At 39.1% G+C, this 19,125-nt stretch overlaps 1 long non-coding RNA gene across 1 annotated transcript in view; it reads right to left on the bottom strand.

Annotated features, from left to right (window-relative positions):
* Positions 1 to 9,830, bottom strand: part of LOC107601230 (uncharacterized) — a 17,649-nt gene extending 7,819 nt beyond the window's left edge. Inside the window, exon 1 of the long non-coding RNA XR_001610902.1 lies at positions 9,536 to 9,830. This is a non-coding gene — a long non-coding RNA (uncharacterized lncRNA). The remainder of the gene's footprint in view (positions 1 to 9,535) is intronic.
* Positions 9,831 to 19,125: the final 9,295 nt, after the last annotated feature.

Genomic DNA, 19,125 nt, shown 5'->3' with positions numbered 1-19,125 from the left:
TCTAGTCACAGTTGATCTTCCTGAGTCTAGTCACAGTTGATCTTCCTGAGTCTAGTCACAGTTGATCTTCCTGAGTCTAGTCACAGTTGATCTTCCTGAGTCTAGTCACAGTTGATCTTCCTGAGTCTAGTCACAGTTGATCTTCCTGAGTCTAGTCACAGTTGATCTTCCTGAGTCTAGTCACAGTTGATCTTCCTGAGTCTAGTCACAGTTGATCTTCCTAAGTCTAGTCACAGTTGATCTTCCTGAGTCAAGTCACAGTTGATCTTCCTGAGTCTAGTCACAGTTGATCTTCCTGAGTCTAGTCACAGTTGATCTTCCCGAGTCAAGTCAAGTCACAGTTGATACTCCCGAGACAAGTCACAGTTGATCTTCCCGAGTCAGGTCACAGTTGATCTTCCCAAGTCAAGTCAAGTCACCACTGATCTTCCTGAGTTGAATTTAGTCACAGTTGATCATAATGAGTCGAGTCAGGTCACTGCTAATCTTCAGGAATCAAGTCAAGTCGCAGCTGATATTCATGAATCTAGTCAAGTCACAACTGATCTTAGTCGAGTCACAGTTGATCTTCCTGAGTCAAGTCGAGTCACAGTTGATATTCCTGAGTCAAGTCGAGTCACAGTTGATCTTCCTGAGTCACAGTTGATCTTCCTGAGTCAAGTCACAGTTGATCTTCCTTTCCTGAGTCAAGTCTAGTCGCAGTTGATCTTCCTGAGTCAAGTCTAGTCGCAGTTGATCTTCCTGAGTCAAGTCTAGTCGCAGTTGATCTTCCTGAGTCAAGTCTAGTCACAGTTGATCTTCCTGAGTCAAGTCACAGTTGATCTTCCTGAGTCAAGTCACAGTTGATCTTCCTGAGTCAAGTCACAGTTGATCTTCCTGAGTCAAGTCACAGTTGATCTTCCTGAGTCAAGTCACAGTTGATCTTCCTGAGTCAAGTCACAGTTGATCTTCCTGAGTCAAGTCACAGTTGATCTTCCTGAGTCAAGTCACAGTTGATCTTCCTGAGTCAAGTCACAGTTGATCTTCCTGAGTCAAGTCACAGTTGATCTTCCTGAGTCAAGTCACAGTTGATCTTCCTGAGTCAGAGTCGAGTCGAGTCACAGTTGATCTTACTGAGTCGAGTTGAGTCTGGTCACAGTTGATCTTACTGAGTTGAGTCGAGTCACAGTTGATCTTCCTGAGTCGAGTCGAGTCACAGTTGATCTTCCTGAGTCGAGTCGAGTCTGGTCACAGTTAATCTTCCTGAGTCGAGTCGAGTCTGGTCACAGTTAATCTTCCTGAGTCGAGTCGAGTCTGGTCACAGTTAATCTTCCTGAGTCGAGTCGAGTCTGGTCACAGTTAATCTTCCTGAGTCGAGTCGAGTCTGGTCACAGTTAATCTTCCTGAGTCGAGTCGAGTCTGGTCACAGTTGATCTTCCTGAGTCGAGTCGAGTCACAGTTGATCTTCCTGAGTCGAGTCTAGTCACGGTTGATCTTCCTGAGTCAAGTCACGTCACGGTTGATCTTCCTGAGTCAAGTCAAGTCACGGTTGATCTTCCTGAGTCAAGTCTAGTCACGGTTGATCTTCCTGAGTCAAGTCTAGTCACGGTTTATTATCATGAGTCTGGTCAAGTCACAACTGATCGTCAAGAGTCAATTCTAGTCACAGCTGATCTTCCTGAGTCAAGTCACGGTTGATCTTCCTGAATCAAGTCCAATCACGGCTGATCTTCATGAGTCAACTCAATTCACAGCTTCCATTGCTGAGTCAAGTCAAGTCTCCGCTGATCTGCCAGAGCCATGTCACGTCTCAGCTGATCTTCCAGAGTCACGTCACCTCACAGCTGATCGTCCAGAGTCACGTCACCTCACAGCGGATCATCCAGAGCCATGTCACATCCTGTCTGTTGCACCCAGATTATCAAGGTCAGTCCTTCGGTATCCCAGTCTGGTATCCAGTGTGGGGGATGCACCGCTGGTGTCTGCACGCGCAGCTGGTATCCCTAAACCTACTCACTTTAGCCCTCCTATTCCTGAACTGATTCTTCTGTCTGAAGCGCTTCCCTTGATGGGGATCGCTTTTTGGTGTGTTTGGCCCGCATACACCACCACAGAACTCCCAGAGGCAGCGGCGCCCACTATTAGGTCTCCAGAGGTGGCGGCTGAAGCTGCAGAATCTCCTGAGTTAGTGGTGCTTGCTGCTGTGCTCCCCGAAGCAATGGTGCCCGCTGCAGTTTCTCCAGAGGTGGCGGCGCATGCTGCAGAACCTCCCGAAGCGGCGGTGCTCGCTTCAGCTCCTTGCGTGGTGGTGGTGCCCAGAAACGCACTTTCAACCTGTCATGTCAAGGTCGAAGGAACCTTTGCCGAACTCTCCCTGTATCCCGAGGGCACTACTGTAGAACCTCTAGAGGTGGCGGCATCTGCCTCAGAACCTCCAGAGGTGTCAGTAGTACCCACCTGTGAACTTCCTGTTTGTCCTGTCACGGCTAAGGAGGCCATCTGTGAATCCTTGTCCTACCCTGTCACGGCTATGGAGGCCGTTTGTGAGCTCTTTGCCTGTCCTGTCACGGCTATAGAAGCCGTTTGTGAACTCTCTGCTCGTCCTGTCATGGCTATGGAGACTGTATATGCTCTGTCTCTTGTGTCTCAGTTTTCCCCAGGTCCCAGTCCCTACCACGGAGGGCTCCTGTTCCCGAGTTAAGCCCAGGGAGGGCTCCTGTTCCCACGTTAAGCCCAGGGAGGGCTCCTGTTCCCGCGTTAAGCCCAGGGAGGGCTCCTGTTCCCGCGTTAAGCCCAGGGAGGGCTCTTGTTCCCGAGTATAGTCCACGGCTCCAGCCCCAAGATTCACTCCAGTGCCAGCACCACGTAAGCGCTATCCTGATCCCCAGTACTGCCCTGGAAGGGCTCCAGCTCCTCAGTTCCGCCCAGGAAGGGTTCATGTCCCTGAGTTAGGCTTAGGGTGGGCTCCTGTTCTGTCTGATCCGTCATGGAGGTCTTCTGCTCCGTCGGCTCTGCCCTGGTGGGCTCCTGTTTCGTCTGCTCCACCTTGGTGTCCTGCTTTGCTTCAGTTCCCAGTCTCTCCATTTCCACATGGACCTGGCCCACCGTCCCTCCCCCTGTTCCGCCTCCGCTCCACCACACTCCTGTATTGTTCTGCATTTTTCACTCCCCAAGTGTTAGCTGCCTTACTGAGCCAGTCCGTGTTTTCTGTTTGTCTCATGTATTGTTTTGCGTGTATCCCTGTTTAGCGGATTCACGCCACGTCTCTTGGATTAACCCTTTGCTTGCTGTTTCTGACTCTGTTTGCCCCTGCTTGGACCTTTTGCCTTCTACCTGGATTTATCTCTTGTCTTGCCTTCGATATACCCGTTTGCCATTGTCTGACCCATGCCTGTTAAAACCACGTCTCTTAATAAAAGCTTGCACATGGATCCTCACGCCTCACGTCTCGTCGGTCCCGTTACAGGAATTAGTACGATTTTTAATGTGTGTGTGTTTTTTTTTTTTTTTTTTAAATACGTTTCTTGTGCTCATCAAAGCTGTTTTTATTTGATCAAAAATACAAAAAAAAATAACTTTGTGAACTGTTATTGCAATTTAAAATAACGTTTTTCTATTTAATTTAAAATATAATTGATTCCTGTGATGGCAAAGCTGAATTATCATGAACTATTACTATTATTTGGTAGAAAATAGAAAAAAATTTAATCTTTTGTAACTATATAGACTGATTTTTTTTAGATTTTTTTTGAACGAAATTAATACTTTTATTCAGCAAGGATATGTTAAATTAATAAAAAGTTATAGTAAAGACTTATTGTTAGAAAATATTTATATTTTGAATAAATGCTGTTCTTTTTCACTTTTGAAAGGCATTGTATTTATTTAAGGTCACATTTGGGTTAAAACTATAAGCTTTTAATCTTCACATGGGGAAAAAGTCAATTTTCTGGTTTATTATTGCTGTAGTACAATAATACTCCAGTATTTCAATATATTATATATTTTATTTTGTATTTATTTACTACTTTATATCGGATCATTTATAACTTAATTAAAATTTGCATCAAGTTTATTAGGTTTAACCATTTTTATATTGCTTCAAAAATTAATTTAATAAAACAGAAACAATATATTGTTATATTAAGCTTATTTTCGATTATTGATACCTAACCCTAACAATTTGGTTAACCTTTAATTTAACCAAACTGAGTTTGCACTAAACCTCCTTCACATATAATTTCATATTAATTTCAAGTTGATTTTGGTTTGGAAGTGACTGCACCAGCTTGATTCATTCACATGGATTTGCTTTGACACGCTAAACAGTCACAGTGATCATATCGAGCATTTGCTTGTATTTCACTATTCTTCATCACAATTTGTATCTTTGTGTTAATCCACCACCACAATAACCATTATGACTCCAGGTACAGTGCGATTACAACCACAGACACTTATTTCAGTGTTATAAGCTTCAAAATCATCAGATGCTAGTCAGTCTAGTTGGCTTTTTTCCATATCTTGCAATTCAGCAGCATTGTGCCTGTAGTGAGAGACAGAATAATCTCGCTGCTTGTGATTTTGTGTCATAAACAATCAGGTTGTGTTAGTCTGTCTTTGAATATACGTGCAGTAACAGCAGGAGATGCTAAAACAGGTCTGTTGTTAGGCAGAACGAGGCTCCAGGGAGCGGCAGATCTGTTATTACACCTGAAGCCCTGCAGCTCCAATTATTTGCCCCCCTCTTCTCTGCCCTTACTCACACTTTTCCAGCTCAAACGGCTCTGGAGTGACAGGCCGATATAACCTGGCTTCGAATGAGATCAGTTCTCTGTCAGCACACACTGAACTCATTCTGGACACACAGAGCAGGTGCTCAGATGATAAATAGACTGGCTGAGAGAGAATGAGTCTGGATTGGATGTTATGGAAGATTATTTACTTCTTCTGTCTTGTGTTTAAATTTTACTCTATCAAGACACAAATAAAGAGAGAAGAGGAGATATGCAAAGAAAACCAATGAAATCATCAGTTTTTGTCTGCTGGGGAGCTGACAAATGGACAGGGACATGATTTTTTTTTCTTTTCAGAATCAAAATTGTATGTTAATTTATACACTGGCATATGGGAAAGTATGTTTTAGATACTATTGGCCATTTTTTAAACAGTTTATCACCACTATTAATCAACTGTTAGATTTCACTTGCTCATTTCACAGTGTGACATGATTTTTAATACACAAAAAATATCGATCATTAGGGATGTAACGATACACTCAACTCATGATATACTGATTTCACGATACGATTTTCTAAAAAAAAATAACAAAATTAGATTTAAGACATTCTAAATGAAAAGGTGTCCTTTTTTTGTTCTTATGAATACTGCCCTGCGTCCCAATGTTCATACATCATCCTAAATAGTATGTGAGATTAGAATAAGTGTGTCCCAAAGCATAGTATGTTGAAAAGAGTATGCCAAAAGTCCCCAGATGGTCTACTATTTCAGGTCGATTTTTGAAGTATGGATCGTGCCAAAGCCACTAGAAGGCAAGCCTGCAACCTTTAGCCAAAAATCTTTAACGACAAATGCTAACAGAAAGCAGACCAGAGGCTGTTTTTTTTTTAATGGATGCCAATGGAGGAGAGGCTTCACTACGCTGAATAAACAGCTTTTTAGAGGAAACAGCTCATCATTTAATGAATCGACAGCCTATCTGCTAATCTTCAACATGTTTTTCCCCAAACAATACTTTTGGATTGAACTATTTTTATTACTATTTTTAGTTTACACCTAAAAAAAAATGCTGTTTTATAAGAGAAGTCACTGATGTTTTGCGAAAGGTGGGATTCAGTTTACGGCACTTATTCATTCCTATGGTATCCGTAAATGGCGACTGAGTGTCGTACAACTCTAACTAAAAAATTAAATGATGTCAAGGCTGTAATGTGATGGGTTATTAAGGCACACCTGATCCAAGTAATACAGACCCTCTCATCTCCCGTAAGACAATGGCTACGTTCCAGTCCATTTTTATTATACCCTTCACTCGCAAACTTCCCTCCGTCTCGTTTACTCGGATGTACGTCATTGATTACGTTGCATGAGTGCCAACTACTGGCGGAACCCTTGGAATGGGCTGAACTGGAACAACCTAAGCCCTTGATCACTTAGAATCAGCTATAAATTAAATTATATCTGCGATGACATCACAATCGTGCTGCATTGTGGTCTATGGAGCGGTCTGAAGTGTGCATATGAAGCAGACTCGCTCCCTCGGTCAAAATCGAGGGGTCGAGGGTCTGTCCATATAAACTTCCCTCGTCCAAGTGTGTGTCTAAAAGTGGAGCGGAACGCAGCCAAGCTATGTCCGTGCACACTCTAATGGCTAATATTTCCCACAATCCATTGCGCCTTGGTGAACACAAATAAAGCGCTTAAAAAAAAACTACAAACATGGCGGATGTGTCCCAGAGAGGTTTAGATAAAGGGGTTTGAGTTACTAATAATCAACATTTAACCTGGTAAAAAACATTTATTTAATGTTATCTGTGTTGTATTTTATCCGCAACAGCGATATGAACTTTTATAAACATCCGTTTGGTCATTTCCTTTTAAATGCATCATTATGCAGAACATATGAGCAGAGTTCTCAGCATGAAAAACCCGTGGCTGGCAGTTTTATACTATTAAAACTAATTTAACATGTCATTTGCATCTGCACAAATAATTTTTCCCTATTAATCATATTTAAAGAAGAGTCTTTTTAAGACAATAGATACTTCTTTGTTGTCTTTTACAAAAATAAATTCCTCTCAAAATTTCATGATTAAATTGAAGAATGCTAAAAATTGAAAATAAAAATACAAATCTTTATCATTACAGATAAACTAGTATTTTTAAATATTTTATATTTGTGTTTTTGTCAGTAAAAACATGATATAAGAAATATCAGAACCTCTTGCTCAGTCTGAGGTGGAACGAAACTGTTGAACACATTTTTCTGGTTTGATGCTTTAATTAGCCTACTACATTTCTTACAGGTTATCTTCATTTTGGAAATTACTCAAATGAAAAATACACATTTTAAGATTTTAATACTATTAGATTTTCATGTGAAACCATGAATATATGCAAGATTACAGTGTGGTAGCGCTCTTTTCACACACACACCCTCAGCAGAGAACTCAGTGACTTAATTAGCAAAACCTCATTGGCATAATTAGTGATTATATAGCACAGCCTCCCACACACTTTACTGTGTTTTGTTTAGAGCTGTGAGTTTTGCATGCGTTAACTTACTTAACTGTCCCCGAGCGAGCTGATTACAAGATGAGCAGAGCAAAATGAAAGAGAGGTCAAATTAGGCTGCTGAAAAAAAAAAGTATTAAAATATCAATAGTGGTTCAATTTGCAGCATCTCTTAAAGAGTGGCCTTTTTTCACCCAGCATGAATTAGTGTGACGAGGCTAACATCTTAACCTCCAGCTGAAGATTGTGTTTATTTAGTCTGAACAGTGCAGGGCTGGTCAATTAGAAAATAACTCTGCCCTGGAGCCTGTATGATGGAGACCTCTTCCCTGCAGAATTGGGCCATTAGGCCATAGAGGATAGAGTATAAGGTTAGGAGAGCATAATTCTCTCTTAAATGAATACTATTTGCACAGTTAAACCCACAGAAACCCCCTGCTGCTTCTGTAATGAAGCTGCTTAGTGCAGTTGAATCCACACACACACACACATCCTATTAGCTTCATCGCCACATTCACCAGTGTAGCTGACTTTCATCTGTCCATCCAAGAATCTCATTTTATAATCAACATTATTATTTATGATTTTTTTTTCTGTAATTCTTCACAAATTAATAGTATGTGAAACTCTCTCTCTCTCTATATATATATATATATGATGTGTGTGTGTGTGTGTGTCTGTATGTATATTATTTTATGAAGCAAATAATTAATGACAAATGCACATAACTAAATTACTAAAATCTACACTAAACAATAAAATAAGTTAATAAAATTCAAAATATTAATAAATACTATAATAGTATAGCCTATAATTTACACTAAAATAACACTATTTTATATAGTTTTTAAATGAACCAATTATTAGCACTTATTTTTAGATTAGTTAATTAATTCTTCTTTTTCAAATATGTTGAGGCTGTGCACTATGCTTCATCTCCTAAAGATATCTTGTATTCCTCTGCAAATTAACCATACAGACTAGTCATAACACTAAATGTGCCTCTTAGCCAACAGTTGTTTAGCTCTAAAAATAATCAGCATCAGGCTTTTCTGAGCCCTTGCCAGTGACCCACTTATTATAAAGCGAGAGAGAGAGTGAGAGGGAGAGATAGGGAGTTAATTAAGATGAATATACATGAATTGTGGCGCTGGGACTGAACACAAGTGAGATTTACAGATGACACGTCTGTCTTAGCAGCTGCTTTGACATCACAGGAAAATGGCCGATCTGGAGGATAAACATCTAATTTTGGTAATTTTTTGTATTTCTCCAAGGAGGTCCATAAAAAAGCTATCCATTAGCATTTCCATTCATCTCAATGGTAGTTGCTTGGCTGCTGCAGGAACCTTCATGCATGTGCACCTAGGATGAATAGCACCTACCAAACTGCTCTGTTTTGTTAGATCCATTGATTTCATCTGGTTCTGCAACTGATTATTTTATTTAAATGAAATAATCTATTTCCTTATATTATTTTTTCTAAATAAATGATTTAATGTGTTTATTTTATATTATTTTAAGTCATTATCAAAGTAATTTGTGTGCACATGGCACTAAACTAGGCTACAATAAATTATACATTAATCCAATGGGGGCTAACAGAGCCATGTAAGGAATAATTTACCCAAAAATAGAAATTTGATTAAAAAAAACGTACTCACCCTCAGACCATCCCATATGAAGATGACTTTGTTTCTTTGTAACAGATTTGGAGAAATCTAGCATTACTTCACTTGAATGAATCCTCTGCAGTGAATGGGTGCCATCAGAATGAGTTTAAACAGCTGATATAAACATCACAATAATCCACAAGACTCCAGTCAATCAATTAATGTCTAGTGATGTGAAAAGCTGTGTGTTTGTAATAAACAAATCCATAAGATGGTCTTTAACATAAAACAGTTGCTTCTGGCTAAAATAAGGAAAGAAATATGCTCAGATTAAGCAATGTTTACAAGTGAAAACAGTTCTAAACAAATATGTCAGTGGATTTTGATGTGAGAGGATGACAGGGGATGGACTTTTTCACTGGAGGAAGTGGGGACTATTTTGGCATCTTTTCACTTCACAAGATGTTAATTGATAGACTAGTTGTGTGCATTGCATGTGGATAATTGTGATGTTTATCCAGGTTCTAAAACATTACACTTGGTGAACATCATCTAGTGTTGGAGATACTAGACTGACTGGGTCAGTGTTGAGGATCACGCCGGGCAGCGTCTGTTTACAAGACTGTAAACTCAATTTTTCATCCGGGCGCTCTGCCAAACCCCAGGAGCTACAGGACTGTGACACTCACCTACATGCACCGCACACACATCCAATAGACTTCACTTCATTAAGTGACCCATCACTGTGCTGCAGTGGTCAGCTGTTCGCCAGCGTCCGCGGTGACTTTATTGTCCCCTGTGGAGGAGTGGATCAGATGCGGTGTGTCTGATGAAGCGGTGTCCTGCGGTGAGCCCGTGTGTCAGCCCGAGATCAGCACTGATGAGCAGCGTGCATGTGTGCTAACAGCGGATCGTGCAGGAGCGGCTCCAGGACTTCTGCCAGGATTTATGCTTGTCAATTACTGGAGAGAAAGAAACTGAGACGCGGAAGAAGGAAATAACAATGAAGCCTGTGCTTGATAATTGGGTTTTAAGTATTTTGTGAAGCTAGAGTCATTCAAGGCAATTCAATTGGCGAAAAGTATGAGAAATGCATTTAACAAATGTTGCATTTTAATTTATTTGTTTATCTATAAGAGACTTATTTTTTATTATTAAGAATGAAACTTGCATTTAGTACCTTGTTCTTATTTATAGGCTGTCAGGGGTTGTTATGTGACTCTTTCTGCAGGTTACATCGTCAGTAGGCGGAGACAAATTACTTATTTTATTAACGAGTCAGTTGAATCTTTCACTCAATCGATTCTTTCAAACACACTGAATCATTCCAGAATGAATGTCAATGAACGAGTCATTGAATCATTTAGGCAATTGTTTCGTTTAAACTTTAAAACATTAAATCGTTTCAGATTGGTGTTAAATGTTATATTTTAAACATTTTACAGTTCCCCGACCACGTCCACCTACGCAATCTTATTCATATTCACAATTAGAAAATACTTATCCCTTACGAAAATTAACAATTATTTACTACTAAAAAACAACAACAAAAAAAACATGGTTACTATAGTTAAACCATGGTAACCACAAATTAACCTTGGTTTTGCTACACAAACCATAGTTTAACTATGATATTTGTAGTAAAACTGTGCTTATACAAATGGTAATCAATATGCCAAAAAAACATGGTTACTACACTTTTACTACAATATAACCATGGTTAATTTTCATAAGGGATAATGCAGGCAAAGATAATGTATGAGGAACATAAATGATTAGGCTACTTTACCTCCCGAGTCTTCTGTTCATTTGTCACAGGCGCAGATGCAGGACGGTTGATTCTGCTCTGGCGTTTGGAGGTGCAAAAATTCACAACTGCCAACATCATGCCTAAAATGTAAGTTACTTTATAAACGTACTGTTTATTGAAAAATATCTTAATTGCAATCGTGTTGTTGTTCTGTGATTACCTGCGGCCTTATGACTACAGAAGAATTACAGTAGTAGCCTACTTTTACTCACAACAACACTCTTGCTCAGAATTACTAGTCCTCCATACATACAGTGGGTACGGAAAGTATTCAGACCCCCTTAAATTTTTCACTCTTTGTTATATTGCAGCCATTTGCTAAAATCATTTAAGTTATTTCTGCTGATCTATTTGGCTGAGTGTTGTGTTCTTGGTTAAATCGCAGAGTTCTGTGTCCACCTGTGAACACTGGTGACGGATTGCTGCTTCAAACAGCTAACATGGGACTAGTAAGCAGGGATAATTGTCTAGCCCCACTAATCAGCTCCAAAGAGGTCTGCACCTTACATGCAGACATGCACAACTGTGATTGGCCAGCTATCCAGTGTGTTGTGATTGGCCGAATACCTCAAGCGTGTGACGGAAATGTTACGCCCCTCACCATACTGTGATGATGCCCTGTCTGGCCGGAGCAATGATTCAAAAACATTAAAACCAATTATAAACGAGGCATTCGTTGCATCCAGTGGGGACATAATTGTGGATTATAATGACTTATACTGTGTTTTTAAGCGTTGCGTTGCATCGCGCCGCGTAACCATAAAACCATGTCTGCATTTTCGCTTTCACAACGAAACACAGCGTCACACAGAGTGAGCAGAAGCCGGGGGCTAGCGTGAGCAACGGCCGGAGGGCTAGAGTGAGCAGAGGCGGCGGATTCGACGAATTATGCAAATCTTCCCACATAGTGAGGTAGATATGTGGGGGCATGTTAGAACGAGCCGTTTTAGGTAGGTGTGGCTGACTCTTAACTTTTATAAAGAATATCTCTTTGGATTTGAGACTTTAGTCTTTGCAACTTTACAGATCTTCTTTATGCACCAAGAGCTTGTAACACTTCAAAGAGAAAGGAAAAATTTAAATCGCATCATACGACCCCTTTAAGTATATGTAAGCTAGTGCACAGTTGTTGAGTTTGTCACAGTTAGCAGAGACTTGCCCCTCTGAATGAAGTAGGTTGCCAAGGAAACAGCCTCATTTTTAGGTAAATTACTCTACTTGGCACTCGACAAAAGTGCAATTAGCTCACCAGTGGCCTGAGCCGAAGCACAATTAAAACCCAGAGGAGATTTGAAGGAGCAAAGAGGATCATGGGTATCTGACAGCTTGCTTGTTCCTAATCTCCTTGTTGCAGGGGGGTCCCTCTTTGTGTAGTTCCCTCCGAACACACGTGGCGAGGAGGAGATGGCTTTAATTATGCGGTTTGATCCAGAATATTCCACAAAGAACCATTTGGGACTTACCTTTTTAAATAATGACTTCAGAAAGCAAAAATCACTTGCATTCTTTAGCCCTGGCACTTTTCAGTATGTTTGCAATTATCTTGTCATCATCTCTTCTTTTCTCTTTAATGTGCCCTTTTTCACGTCCCATCACTGCTTTCGGTTTTCTGTTCTTGCAACTTTATGATGTACGTTGATACATTTCTTTGGCTGTGTTGCATTAATTGTTTTTTCCCCACTTTAAACAGGATTTTGACAGCAACATTGGCTAGTGGAATTGAAGATCATATAGCATAGTGGTTCAGTAGTGATGTGTTTATGTATTATTGCATATTCATAGAGGATATTTTAGTGTTTCTAACATGTATTAAGGAGAGAAAGTACAGTAAACCCAAGTGTGATGAAGAGTGATGGTGTAGTATTTAATCATGCTACTTATCATACTAAGTTCTTACCATAATACACATCTAAATGTTTGTAATACACAGCATTTCTTTTTTTAAATTATTGTCTGATGTTTTTCAGACCCTACTGTGAAGTAATCAGTTATTGCTCCAGGTTTTGTGGGGTCTCTGACACTCCAAGCATAATAATGTTCAATGTCATTTTCATGGAGGACATTCGAATCATATTATTAAGGTCAAATTTTGATTATAAACAGTTCCTATAAAATTCTGTGATCTTTCAAGCAAAAAATAAAACGCCACTGGGTTCTCTTATATCAGTGGCTCTCAAATGAAAACCAAAATATCAAAATCAAACTATAATTTCAACAGTATTTTTAAAAAATCCTTATGAATGATTAATTTTTAGGTAGGTTAATTTTTGCCGTTTCAGACACTGGCAGGGACCATATGTGAATAATGGCAAGTTCCAGTATTTTGGGGCATTACCCAAACATTCTTTTGTTAGTTGAAATAGCTGAAATAAAATATAAATATTAGATGAAAAACTTTAATTTAATTTTGCCTTATCACCAGCTGACTGAACTAAAATAAGTTAAAGTACTACAATTACTAAAAACAAAGATAAATAGATTAGATTACATAAACTTTATTGTCAGACTATAGTACAACATTTCACAATAGACATAGAAACAATAAATACAAAATAATTCACAAACGTTTTCATTTTTAGTGTACCTTATTCAGTTCTAGGACAGCCTGATGTACAAAAGAATGTTTTAATTTCACTCAATTAAATCTTGGGACCTTATATCGATGGTTAGATGGTAGAAGCACAATTTCATTATACAACACATGGCTAGGATTAGAAACAATATTCTTGGCCAGCCTTAAGAGGTTCCTTCATATAACTTTTCAAGAGGCTGTCCTACTATCCTAACAGTTAAAAAAAAAACAGAGTTAAGATTCCTTAACTTTGTTTTTAGCCAAACAGAGAAACTCATGTTCCAGACAGAATTGCAATACTGTAAGACACTCATAATTACTGACATAAAGAATAATACAAGAATTGTTTTGTTTCTCCAAATGACTTGAGACGACAAAGAAAATAAATTCTCTGCTTTGTCTTTTTACACAAACTGTCTATATGATCTTTCCATACTATCTATTGTTACACCTAAATACTATTATATACTTAAATCTAAATTAAAATGAAAAATCAAAATAAGAATGGATACTGTAATAGTATAATACTAAAATAACACTGTGTACCCAAGTAACATTGAACAGTTGATTCAATGTACAGTATATATTGAAGTTGTGGTTTATATTCACCAATCTTGCTCCTTGAGATCTACTTTCTGGCAAGTTAGGAGTTTTCCTGCAAGTTTAGGCTTATGGTTAATTATCTGCTTCGGGTGTTTGGTAAAGTATGATTATATTTTAATCTAAACTCAGGTAAATGCAACTATAGGATTGAAATGAGTTGGACTATAGTTAGTTTATGGCCGAAGTGTTGCATTCAGATGCCAGTGACATTATACAGCTATTTCCATAGGAAAAAAGTGCAAATTCCATTCAGAAAATGTTTTCAGTTCAAAATGCTGTCAACTGTAGAGAAGAAAATGTCTAAGAAAGTTAGATAAGCAGTGACTGCTGGGCTAGTGGCATGGATTCTGTGGTGACACATTCTGTGAGGGCTAGTTCAACATGGCTGTTTACCATTTGAGAAACCTTAATGTCTGTTTTCTGACTCCTTCAGTGAATTTGCAGTGAATAACAGCTTAAATTGTGTTCTGCTCCTCACACAAATCTATCTTACGACTTCAGAAGCCTTTGATTGTAGTGCATGAGTTGTATGGAGCAGTTTTATAGTGAGCCTATAATGTTTAAAGGGGGCATAACATACACAGTTTCACCCAATCTCATGTTAATCTTGAGTACCTATAGAGTCGTACTGCATCCTTCATATCTCCAAAAAGTCTTTAGTTTGATCATATTTATAAAAGAAAGATACAGCTTTACAATTCTCTCCGTAAAAAGCCGAGCTCCTTTAGCGCCGGGGGAGGAGCTAAAGAGTGACGAGCACTTGAGCGCCGAATGCCCACAAAACAGACATTTGATGCCATTTCACTTACCGTCTGCAGTTCTGAATCATGACCGGGATCTTTTATAGCTGGGACAGCTCCATCTTTCAGTATCAAACCATGTGCAAATCCAGCGTCGAACTGGGCTTTGTTTATAAAACGTTCGTCAACAAACACACTTGCTCCGGAAAAACAAACTGTATCCACTGTTTACATAACGCTAGGTTCTTTAGGAAGCTGAACAAAGTTATCTTTCCCTTACAACCAAAAACACACTTCTTTGGAGACATTCTTCCCGAGCTAGTCTCGTGCAGCGCTGCCGCCAGATGAAGCGCGTTGATGGGTGCAATCTCGCTCTTACTCTGGTCGATGCGTGCACGGGCGCTCTTTCGGGAGAAATGCCCATATAAGGAGTTCCACCCTCATCTACGTCATGAAGAGCCACGATTGAAAAAAACACTCCGAAACTTGTACAAACCCGGAGGTAAGATTTTTAGCACAGAAATACTCTGTCATACGTCCAAATTGTTTTTTGAAACTTTGTCCATGCTTAGCATGAGAATCCAACTCTTTAACAGTGTAAACAACTCTGAATGCATGAAACAGCATTGCAACCCCCCCCCCCCCCGTAAGACAGCATAGCATATTCCTAGTCTAAAGAAAGTTGTTTCTCTGCTTAAGTTTTCTTACGGATGTGGGTTTGTGTCTTTGCACCCTGCACACCCTGTTCACACTTGTGTGTATGTGAGAAAAAGCCTCTACTCATTTGAAAGGCTGAAATAGGTTTGTGTGTCTGTGTGCTAGAGCAGTGAGATCTCATTAACGGAGAGAGTAAGGCAGACTGGTCGAGGCACTCATCCAAACAGTCTCAGAGCAATCATCCTCCCACGACTGCCTGCAGAAGCTCACAGCAAATTAAATCTCTAATGGATATCGATCAGATACCCTCTAATAAACCCACTGCTATCATCCTATCGCAGCCTTCTTTCGCCTTTTTCACACATGCAAGTGTTTGTGTGGCTACCAGACATACAGTATTGCTTTACCTTAGATGTTTTGGAGAAAAAGAACAGCAAAAGCAGAAATCTCTGCTGTCAGCTCAAATAACAGTTGTATCGTTTCCTTTCCCATCTGCAGGCTTGATGTCAGTTTGAGTGACTGTTTTGTTTTGTTTCTTTGTTTTTTATCTCATCTACCATTGTATCGACCATTATATGCAGAGTTTTAACAACAATCTTTGAAAAGAGAGAAAATGCTGGGAGAGAAAGAGGTATAAATAGTTTTTTTTTCCTGAACAAAGGTGGAGCGGTTTTATAAAAGTCTTGTAGGTTTCTAAAGGTCTCCATCTGGTATTCACAATAGGAGCTTCAGTTTGAATGGGGGATTCAGATTTCTTCATTTTTCCATTCAATCAGCTGAGCGTACAGCCGCTAATGATTTTTAGATGCGAGATGAGTCATGAATTTTCTGTCTGCGTGCATTATTCCTCTGAGAGCTTTGAAGGGCGCTTTGATCAGATAACGATCGGAGAGCCGTTAACCGGGTAAGAGGGCTGCGTTGGGTCAACTTGGTCAGCCAGAAGCCTTGACCTTTGATCTCTGGCTTATAGGAGTTCCCTGAGGAGCCTGGAGTGCCAGCCGAGCATAAATCCCACACATCAGTGTGTCTAGCCAGAAAGGTTAGTAGGTCAGGATGCTTTGACCTGTTCTGTCACATCAGGACATGCAGATGACATGCAGCTCTGTGGACCGAATGGTTATTGAGAGATTAGAAGAGATTTTGTGATGTATGATTCAGGTAAAGGTAGTGCTGGGCGGTATGACCAAAAATTTATATCACGGTATTTTTCCAAACTATACCGGTTTCACGGTACATGACGGTATTTTTTTTTTCATGCATGACCGTGTGTTAACCATATTTTCTACTAATTGAGAGAGGAAATACTGCAGTATATTGACTTAGAATATCCTGTTTTACTGTCACGATGAGTGAATATTGTCAAAAAATACCACACTAAATAGTGACTAAACACGACCCCTTTTAATACATGTTAACCAGGAGTCACTCTCATTTATAATCGCGGCATCGTCTGATAAAATTAACATGCATGTACACTAAAGATCTACACTACACTAAAGTCGCGCGGGAGCTGATGGCAGGGGGTGGTGGATATTTGTGGTGGTCAATGTGGATATTGTGGCTGAGTTCTTCTGTGTCATCACGTTCTATTAGTTCTACAGCTTCAGTTTCAGAACTTTCACGCTTAGTAACACGTACAGCTGTTCCCTCAACACAGTGAAACAGTGAAAAGGGTCCCCTTTCAAACAGTGTCGCGTTCCAAACGTTGTTTAAGCGACATAAACCGGTATTGCGGTATTTTAAAAATTCATATCATAACAAAAATAAACACCAGTATTCGGTATGAACCGGTATACCGCCCAGCACTAGGTAAGGGTCAGTGAACTAAAGGGAAGCTGTGATGTAATCTCAAGGTCAGGATAAAGAAGCAGACAGACAGGGGAGAAGTTAACTGTCCCTTGCAACATAATGAGTATGTCCATTCACTGCCATCACTACTTCATACAGGCTTTCATGATGCTGTCTGTCTCAGATACATTGGAATCATTGACTAATAGGTGAGGAGGAAAACATAAGTATTTAATTTGGCATATTTACCTCATGATATTGGATCAATATTATCAGAGCATGTTTATTTATATTATAATAATATAAATAAACATACTTTGATAATCTTGTACAGTACTGTTGAACAAATTGTGGTTGGTAAGATTTTAAAAGAAGTCTCTGATGCTCACCAAAGCTGCATTTATTTGCTCAAAAATACAGTAAAAACAGTAATGTTGTGAAATATTACAATGCAAAAAATATATATTTGAACATTTTTGAAATTTAATTTATTCCTGTGACAGCAAAGCTGAATTTTCAGCATCATTGCTCCAGTCTTCAGTGTCACATGATCCTTGCTGCTCAAGAAACATTTCTTATCAATATCAATGTTGAAAACACTTGTGTTGCTTAATATTTTTGTGGAAACCCTGATATTGTTCAGGAGTTCAGCATTTATTTGAAACAAAAATGTATTTATAACAGAAGTGTTTGTCTGTCACTTTCGATCAGTTTAATGCAGTATTAAAATGGAATTGAAGCAGTCAGGTTTACACTATTTTGTAAACTGATTTCCACTTTGATAAAAAAAACATATAACAAACATGATTGATGTAACCATTTTAAAGACAAAAGGGATGTTTTGTTATAGCTTTTGGAGCAAGGGCACCGCCACCTTGCAATACAGTACCACAGTGTGTGACTTCACGGGGTTGGCCAGGAAAGTAGTATAAGCATTTATTTTTTTTACTTTTTGAACATACAAATGTTATTTTAACACACAGATGTTTTTGGTTTTCACCATAATATGGATGAATATCCAACATCAAACTGTCTACAAAGTTTTGATTATGGTATCCCAAACATTGTTTTCATAACGCAAGGCTTACAACGTGATGCAAACAAACAACATTTCATTCAGTATCGTTCATGTTGCATCTTATTGTCATGTCAGACCTTTCAGACATATTTGCATTACACTGGCTCATTCACCAGTAGTGGTATGCAAGATGTTTTGTGTTCACCTGCGAATACAATTAGCTAAACTAATCAACTATCTGAACAATGGGGCTGGTGCTGCTCCCTCAAGAAAGTTTATCATTCTCACTTGTTTTAAGCCTTGTCAGTTTACATATTATTAAGTGTTTTAAGCCATTCAAGCGCAAGACAACACAAAGGATATTTCAATGCGGTACTCGTGCCCTGTGATAGATTGTTTTTGTGTGCATGCACGCAGAAAGCCGCGGTTTGGACAGCACGTGAGTACCAAATTGAGTTCTCTTTCATGTCTTCTTGAGCAATTGCACACGAAGTTACGTTAGAATGATGAGTATCCACCTAAACACATATTATTTCCAACCCTCTCTTCACTCCAAACCAGCGGGTTCATGACTTCTTCCACCTGTAACAGTAATACTGCTCGATCCCCTTCGCCATATCGGCTCAAATGCATAAGCAATTGGACTTACTATGAGCTCAGCAGTCCTTTAAAGTTTGCCTTCCTCCATTTCAAAAGAAGTGTTTGTTCAAAAAGTAAAGAAATGCTTATATTACTTCACTGGCCAACTGAGCAAACCAACCCCATCACAACACACCGTATTGCAAGATAGCATCACCCTTGCTCCAAAAGCTGTAACAAAACATATTTTTTTCTTTAAAATGGTTACATTAATCATGTTTGTTGTATATTTTTTTACTAAATCATGTAAACGTAACTGACTGCTTCACTTCCACTTTAACTTCTCCCCTGCTCCAAGACAAGAATCTGCATTTTTAGTGGGGACCACCATTCAGAGCATATCAGCTACCACTGAGTTGGATAGTAAATGCTAACATTGTATTTTGGTTGCATAGAAATAACAGTCTCTATTTTCTATATACTGTATATATACAGTAGAAAACCTGGAGAAA

Source organism: Sinocyclocheilus grahami, unplaced genomic scaffold (assembly GCF_001515645.1).
Source record: "Sinocyclocheilus grahami isolate Dianchi unplaced genomic scaffold, SAMN03320097.WGS_v1.1 scaffold302.1, whole genome shotgun sequence".
In the NCBI taxonomy this organism is placed as follows: domain Eukaryota; kingdom Metazoa; phylum Chordata; class Actinopteri; order Cypriniformes; family Cyprinidae; genus Sinocyclocheilus; species Sinocyclocheilus grahami.
This window is presented reverse-complemented; position numbering and strand designations above follow the sequence as displayed.